An 8,561-nucleotide genomic window follows, 5' to 3' on the forward strand; every position below is an offset into this window, starting at 1 on the left:
GGGGGGGGGAGGATATTTAGAATTTTAAAAACTTGCCATTTTGCGGTAGTTTGTAAGTCACAAAAAATAAATCAAGCATTTTTTTTCAGTTTCAAGATCTAGTTTCTTTTGATGATACAAGTCAGGTAAAAGGTCATGGGAAGTCAATTAATTTACTTTAAAATGCTCCTTTGAAATGATGTCTGAAGAATAAATCACCAAAGATTAATCTGGAAAAACTGAGTCTCTCCCTCCTGTTTGGGATGTCTTAAGATCTGAGAACAGCTGGCCCCATCTCTGTTCTCTCTTCTCCTGATTCATCTTGCCCGTTATCCTGGGAAGAGGTCACCTTGGGGCCCTGAATTTTTTGAGCCTGCACACAGAGATGATCACTTTCTCCCTGCAACTACCTTACCCTTAAGAACCCTGCAAAGCTCAGCAAAGGCTTTAAAGGAACTGGGCTTTGTACCCCGACCTGCTTTTCACCCACTGTGCCTGGCTCTTCACAGATCGATGATCATTTATATTTTTACAGTGACACATTGGTGTATCCAAGGTGTCTGAGCATCTGTTAGGTACAAAGCACGGTGCAAGGCTGAAGGGAGCCCCACATGAATACGCCACCATGTCTATTCTTAAGTCACTTGGAGTCAAACACATAATCCTGCAAACAGCTATCTAAATAGGAATGTAACAGTGGAGGTTTCCGAGAAGGGATATTCACTAACATTTGGGGAGTGCCAACTGCCAGATACCGAGCTGGGTCATTTATGTTATCTACCTCCATCAAAAAGCCATAACTCTTTTGCAGTAGTATCATCTCTGTTTCACAGATGAGGAAGCTGAGGCTCAGAGAATCCCAGTAACTTTTCCAGTAAGACATAATTAGTAAGTAGTCGAGCCCAAGAGCAGAGATCCTTTAGATTTCAAAGTTGATTCTTTTCTCTGTCATTTTCACTGGGTCCACAGGGAAAAGAGGAGTTTACCCAGAGGAAAGGAAGACATATTTGAAATATGATTTGAAAAAGAAAGATGTGTATCCCAGTGATGGGGGCAGCACAGGGTGCTGGGTGCAGAAGGCAAGGATTCAATGAGTTTTGCAGGCTGTCGAGGGCAGGTTAGGTTCAGGTGATGGTAAATGAATGGTACAGGTCGGTTGCTTCGTGAGGTGTGCTTAGGGGAGAAAAAGAAAGCAAATCTAGAAAAGTTCCTAAGTTCCAATTCCCCCAGTTTTTATAATTCAGTAGAGATTTCCAAAGGAGGAAGGCCCTTCTGCAGTTAACTATTAGATTGTAAGTCAGGGAATGGGGGTGGGGAGTATCCTGGAAGTAACAGACAGAACAGGAACCAGATGCTATATTCCTTCACACGCTCATGGAGACCCCCGTGCTTCGCAGCTAGGAGGTAGACTGCACTTTACCTCAAATGAATGAATGAAAAACAAACAAAGGAGGGTTCCCTGCTCTCTCTGGCCATGTTGCTTAAGAAATGGGTCAGGGTTTGTTGTTGGACAGCGGGGGCAGGGACTTGACAGAGCCGAACTCAGGGCAAGCTTGACTTGTCCCTCTATACCAACCTCCAGATGAGTGAGCTACACAGCACGGCCTTTCTTTGGGCCAAACGTCAGAGCTTCTCTGGCTTGGCAGAAATGATGTGCTGGTGGGCAGAAAGAATTCAAGAGAGAACAAACAGAAAGTAGAAGAGGCAAACGTCCTAAAACATCTGCTGTCGGATCTCCACAGCCACTAACCCCATGGGTCACACTACCATACCTCCGAGCCACGTTATTTCACACACCAGTCTGGTAGTTTACTTTAGATGAAGGAAGAAAGAAACCTAAAATTCTGGCTGTAGGTTACCTACTGCCTTGTGAGGTAGGTGACAAGGAGGTGACACGGGTGTGGAAATTCAACAGCCCAGTGTACCACGGTCTGGATGCAGCTTTGTGCCAACGCTCGGTTTCAAAGACTTTGCATGCTGTTAATATATAAATTCCAAGCAGGGAGAGGCTAAAATGTATAGCAGAACAGTTTTGCAAGTTTAGTTTGCTCGGCTTTACATAAAAATGGTCTACCTTGAAGCAACAGTCACAGGTTGAGCGAGTGAAACCAAAGCTGTGGGGACAGTGAGACAAAAAGGGACACAAAGGGTAGATGAGATGGAGACAATGTCAGACTTAGAGATACACCTGCTGCTGATATGGCAAAGGCTATGAATATGTAATAAATGGTCTTGATAATAGTGGCAGCAGGAGTTACGGTCACACTAAACAGGAAGTTGTTGGTGACAGTTTCTGTTAATGCTGGGTGACAACTTCTACTGGCCTTTACATGCCAGCCACGATGCAGTATGAAGGCCTGCTGGCTACTTTTAAAGTAGAAGAGGTTAGGTGGGAAATCTCAGCAATTTTCACTCCAGTGTTACCCAATAATTAGTAAACACTGATGTTGGATGGTGTGGCCTTGGATGAGTGTCACAAGATCTGTGATTCTGATATTATGAATAGGATGACCCTGCAGATGCACCATAGTAAGTATTTTGGGTTTAATCCTGCAGCCATGTCCTTTTAAGAAACATTACAATTCTGGGGCACCTGGGGGGCTCAGTCAGTTAAGCATCTGACTTCCTCTCAGGTCATGATCTCCTAGCTGGTGAGCTGAGCCCCTCTTGGGGTGAGCCTGCTTCTCTCTCTCTCCCTCTCTCTCTCTCTCTGCCTCTCACTCACTTGTGCTCTCTGTCTCTCAAAAAAGAAAATGAATGTAAAATCTGGAAGAGCATGGTAATCGCCAATATACGACCTTTCTATTGAGTTACCATGTAGCAAAACTGTCACATGCTCACCTGCAGAGAAGTAAAATACCAATTTCAACCTGCAGTGAGGTTACAAAACATTCATTTTGTAAAAGGCAAATAGAATCTTCCAAGGATATTAAGGTGAATGTGAGATACAGTGTGTATTAATTGCCACATGTGTTCATAGAGCATAATGAGATATTTTCATTTACATAAAAAAATGAAACTAAGATTAAAAACTGTTTTGAAACCAAAAAATTCCAGTGTCAGAGGTTAAGTGCACCAGTGGGGTCAATAAATACTTATTCCATTTCTAACCTCTCATTTTCTCATGTAATCTTAAAGATGATTTCGATCTTTAAGCTGTAGACCTACACTACATTCTGAGCACAACCATCTCCCCCCATGCTTTGTCTCTCTCTCTCTCTTTCCCCCTCTACCTGACCTCATAAGTACATATACAAATGCATTCCCAGGCATAGTCAAATTAATTATAACAAGAAAGCTGATTTCTTGAAAAGTCCAAATTCTAAGGTTAAGATGATCTGCTTCCAAATTACATCCATATGAAAATGTTTAATTTTTTAAAAAAATTTTGTTTTGCTTCTGGACAGGGAGAGTTCAGGATATTTATTATATATTGGATGAAACTCACTGTCCTTTGTTTGTAAATCTAGTAAGCTAGACTGAGCCATTTGCTAAAACTCTTTTGCCATCAGTACTCTGATTTGCCAAATCATCACCAGTCTGTCCTAGGCTATATTTAAGTGAAGAAATCCTACAGCTGATGGGATGATCTTTTGACTTCTGTAAAAATAAAATGAGGTGACGGGGACCTGGGTGGCTCAGTCTGTTAAGCATCTCACTCTTGACTTCAGCTCAGGTCATGATCTTCCTGTTCGTGGGATTGAGTTCTGCCTCAGGCTCTGTGCTGACAGTGCAGAGCCTGCTTGGAATTCTCTCTCTCCCCCTCTCTCAGCCCCTCCCCCCAAACTAAATAAGCATTTATAAATAAATAAATAGATAGATAGATAGATAAATAGAATGAGATGGAATTTTCCCATTGTAGACTGGCTGGTGCCTGCCTGCAATACCTTGATTCTCAACTGTGGTTTCCAGGAAATGAATCTTGACAGAAGGCCCATAAATGCAGAAACAGAATACACTATCTGAAGGCTTTGTAGTGTCTGAACTTTGAAAGGGATACTATTCTGGATGAATTGGTCATTCTGCCTTACTTCACAGGTAAGGAAACTCCAGCCTCAAATACTTTTCTTTTTTTTTTTTGAGAGAGAGAGAGAGAGAGAGAATCTGAAGCAGACTCCACACTCAACAAGGAGCCTGATGTGGGTCTCAATCCCACACCCCTGGGAACGTGACCCTATGTCACTTATGTCACTATGATGCAGAAAACCAAAGTAACATTTGTCATCGTGAAATAATGGAACTCTCATCTGGAGGGAGATAAAGAAAAATGGAAAAAGGTAAAGAAATTTGAAATAGAGCAGATGAATTTCACTGTGTCAGGCATCGGGCACCAAGCTTGTGGGGAGCTCCTCTGACTGTCTCAAAGTCCCTTCTCGATTCCTCCCCACCTCTGCCCTCAGGGGCTTCCGTCCTCTCCTCTGCGGTGGCATCTCTTAGTTCTTTATTTACTCATGCATGGTTTTGTAGTCATATATTTGTAAGCTTATTTTCTCTACCACATGTTAAATTCATTGAGAACATAATAGTTTAAAAACTAAATTTGTTGGGGGTGCCTGGGTGGCTCAGTCAGTTGAGTGTCTCAGACTTGGGCTCAGGTCACGAGCTCCTGGTTTGTGGGTTCAAGACCCGCATCGGGCTCTGTGCTGACAGCTCAGAGCCTGGAGCCTGCTTCAGATTCTGTGTTTCCCTCTTTCTCTGATCCTCCCCCACTCATGCTCTGTCCCCCCTCTCTCTCAAAAATAAATAAACATCAAAAAAATAAAAAATAATAAATTTATTAAATGAATAATGAATAAGATGTATATATATATATTTGTTTTTCTACTATAAAACAACAAAGATAATAATGAAGTCTAAATATGCCATATGTTAAATGCTTCACATAAGGCATTTAACTGTGTCAAGTTACATAGTAGTGATGATATCTATTGAATGCCTACTCAGTCTTCTCCTGGAGCTGTCAAAAAGTGTTATCCTTCCACATGCTAAGGATTTCACTTTTACTATTCATTGATTAAAAAGAGATCTATGGATGGATGGATTTTCAAATGCCTGACCTTACAAGGCTACAATCTCCCGAGGGTCCCTAGCCCACAGGTTGGAGATCTCATGAATTTTATAGATTGTTCCAATACCTAGAATGAGACTTATGATCCATCATGAAGGTCACTACAGTGGAGCAAAACACCCACCAAGCATGAGCAGAGGCAAAGTCCTAAGAGCTAGCGAGAAAGAGACAGGAGAGGGAAAATCAGCAGATCTCCACTGCTTCCTTTAAAAAATCCCCACTGGGGCACCTGGGTGTCTCAGTCAGTTAAGCGTCTGACTTCGGCTCAGGTTATGATCTCACGGTTTGTGGGTTCGAGCCCTGCATCGGGCTCTGTGCTGACCATTCAGAGCCTGGAGCTTGCTTCGGATTCTGTGTCTCCCTCTCTCTGCCCCTCCCCTGCTCATGCTCTGTCTCTCTAAAAAATAAACATAAAAAAATTTTTTTAATCCCCACTAATTCATAGGCTGTTGCCAGCATGCAGCTATTTCACTGCTTTCAACCCCTTTGTCACAAAGATACTCCAGGTTCCTAGGCTGCATAAGAAAGAACACACACACACACACACACACACACACTCATACCTATTCATATGCACGTGCTCACACACGCACATCCCCACCCCTGTTGCTTAAGAAGGCTATGTAAAAGAAAAATAGTCTCTGATCATGTCTCTTATGAGCCTGAAGAATTCCAAGTAGATTTGCACTCCTGTATTTTTTTAACTTATTAGTTAAGTCTGTTCTAGTTTCGGGGCACCTGGATAGCTCAGTCAGTTAAATGTCTGACTTTGGTTCAGGTCACGATCTCACAGTCATGAGTTTAAGTCCCACAGTAGGCTCTGTGTTGACAGCTCAGAGCTTGGAGCCTGCTTAGGATACTGTGTCTCCCTCTCTCTCTGCCCATCCCCAGCTTGTGCTCTGTCTTTCTCTTTCTCAAAAATAAATAGTCATTAAAAATTTTTTTTTAAAAAGTAGATCTGAACCAAGATGCCTTTGAAGTGTAAGATGCACACTCGATTTCAAAACCTTACTGTGAAAAAAAAGAATGTAAGGTATCTCATTAGCAATTTTGTTCATTAATAATATTAATTTACTTGTTGAGATGGTAATGCTGTAGATATGTTAAGTTAAATAAAACATAGTATTCTTTGTACTTTTTTACAGTGGCTATTAGAAAATTTAAAATTACACAGATATGTCACATTGCATTTCTGCTGCATGGCATGGCTATAAGGTTTTTTAACAAGGTAATGATGTACTTATGTCATGTATAAGTGGGGACATATTTCAAAAGAAGCTTTGAATGTATGGGCATCTTAAATAACAAATGATAAATTTCATAACATCAGGCCCACAAACAATAGGAGGTAAAAATACTAAATTCAAAACTAAATTTATTCATTCACCTCTTCCTGCCCTCAGTGGTGCCAGGATCAACATTATGTCCTAGGACTTCAGGCCCGAAGACCCTTCAAGAGCCCAGAGACCAGATGAGAAAAGACTGGCAAAAAAATGAAAATTGTAATAAAATAATGTTGTCAGTAATACGATAAACTCCGTGTCCCTGGTCTGTATTGATTTAATTAATTCTATCATCCAAGTAAGTTTTGTTTATTCAATCCATACTCAACATTTCCTCCTTTTATTTCATGCCAAGTTCCTCGAGACAAGGAATAGCATACTACTAAGCCGCATGCAGCCAATGGCTGTGGCTTCAGGACTCCCTTTTTACTTCATGATCGAATGTTCCCTCATCCCTTCATTACTCTGACCAGAAGCAAGTTAGCACCTAGAAAGCTAATGGGTTTAGGTTCTAAATATTCCGATGTTCCTCACCAACTCCCTTACCTACTGCAAGTGGTTAACCACTTTGAGCCTCACTTTCCACCAGCAGCACCAGGGAACAAGATCCTAAGTGACTCTTCCAACACACACACACACACACACACACACACACACATCTTTGCTTGCAAGTTAGCTTATTATTGTTAATTGTCTGAAAATACCAACTGCTTACAAACACTCCAACTTACTGTAATTGGACTCCTTCAATATAACTTTTCAGTCACCGGGAGGGTCCTGTGTACTAGCAACTGGGTTCCCTNATAGCATACTACTAAGCCGCATGCAGCCAATGGCTGTGGCTTCAGGACTCCCTTTTTACTTCATGATCGAATGTTCCCTCATCCCTTCATTACNCTTTTATTTCATGCCAAGTTCCTCGAGACAAGGAGCATACTACTAAGCCGCATGCAGCCACTGGCTGTGGCTTCAGGACTCCCTTTTTACTTCATGATCGAATGTTCCCTCATCCCTTCATTACTCTGACCAGAAGCAAGTTAGCACCTAGAAAGCTAATGGGTTTAGGTTCTAAATATTCCGATGTTCCTCACCAACTCCCTTACCTACTGCAAGTGGTTAACCACTTTGAGCCTCACTTTCCACCAGCAGCACCAGGGAACAAGATCCTAAGTGACTCTTCCAACACACACACACACACACACACACACACACACATCTTTGCTTGCAAGTTAGCTTATTATTGTTAATTGTCTGAAAATACCAACTGCTTACAAACACTCCAACTTACTGTAATTGGACTCCTTCAATATAACTTTTCAGTCACCGGGAGGGTCCTGTGTACTAGCAACTGGGTTCCCTCTAAACATCGTTGAGAATGTTTATTTGAAAAGATTACCTTGTTTTCCTTCAGGATTAAGTCATGGTCACTGCAGAGAGAGATGATTTGGAAAGATGACAAGCAGTTTTTGATAGTTCCTCAAAGACTGTCCTTGTTAAGTGAGCATACCCACAGAAAAACAAAATGTAGTCTAGCCCACACACGTTAGAGGCATTTTTCAAACACCTAGATTAGAGAAGATAGGTATTACAAATAACATATTTGTTGGAGAGAGTGAAGAAATCACAAACTTGCTTGGATAAACACTATTAAATGCATACTTACCCAGCGGATTGCGACAGTTCCCCTCTGGCCCTCACTGCCAAGCTTGACTCCAGCTGTAAAATTCGCTTGCAAAATTTCCTTGTCAGAGAACTCGCCCTGTTAGGAGGACTCAACCCTGGCTTTGAATCTGCAGGAACAGAAAAATCGATGTGACAGAAAAGCAGTCGCATGTGTCAGGCCTAACTAAGGAGAGAAAGAGCTTTAAATTAATCATGATTTAGGGATGCTAGTGAGGCGGTGCAAAGGCACATTCTTCTGGAGTCTCTGAGAAAAGGGAAAAAAAAGAGCATGGAGCACTCTGGTTATACTACCCACGGATCCTGCCCTTCTGCTGTAAACAGAATTCAGTGCTTATGGTGGGAGTTGATCTTGTGTAAGCAGATAAAAATGCATCCAAATCTATGAGCTTTTGGTTTAAGCAGTTATGCCAAACAGTATGTCTCCATGTATAGGGTAAAGATAAATGAAAGTTTCATCTTCTCTCCCAGAACCTGTGAACTGAGTTCCATAAGCTGGGAGGATTTTAGATTATATGTTAAATTTTGATTCCCCACAAAAGCAAAAGGCT

General features: G+C 41.7%; 1 long non-coding RNA gene across 1 annotated transcript in view; it reads right to left on the reverse strand.

Annotated features, from left to right (window-relative positions):
- LOC144244624 (uncharacterized) overlaps positions 1-8,193 on the reverse strand; it is a 41,140-nt gene extending 32,947 nt beyond the window's left edge. Inside the window, exons 1-2 of the long non-coding RNA XR_013339000.1 lie at positions 7,994-8,193; positions 7,727-7,894 (exon numbers count right to left, since the gene is read on the reverse strand). This is a non-coding gene — a long non-coding RNA (uncharacterized LOC144244624). The remainder of the gene's footprint in view (positions 1-7,726; positions 7,895-7,993) is intronic.
- Between the last annotated feature and the right edge of the window lie 368 nt (positions 8,194-8,561).

Source organism: Crocuta crocuta, unplaced genomic scaffold (genome assembly GCF_008692635.1).
Source record: "Crocuta crocuta isolate KB4526 unplaced genomic scaffold, BGI_CrCroc_1.0 scaffold147, whole genome shotgun sequence".
Lineage (NCBI taxonomy): Eukaryota > Metazoa > Chordata > Mammalia > Carnivora > Hyaenidae > Crocuta > Crocuta crocuta.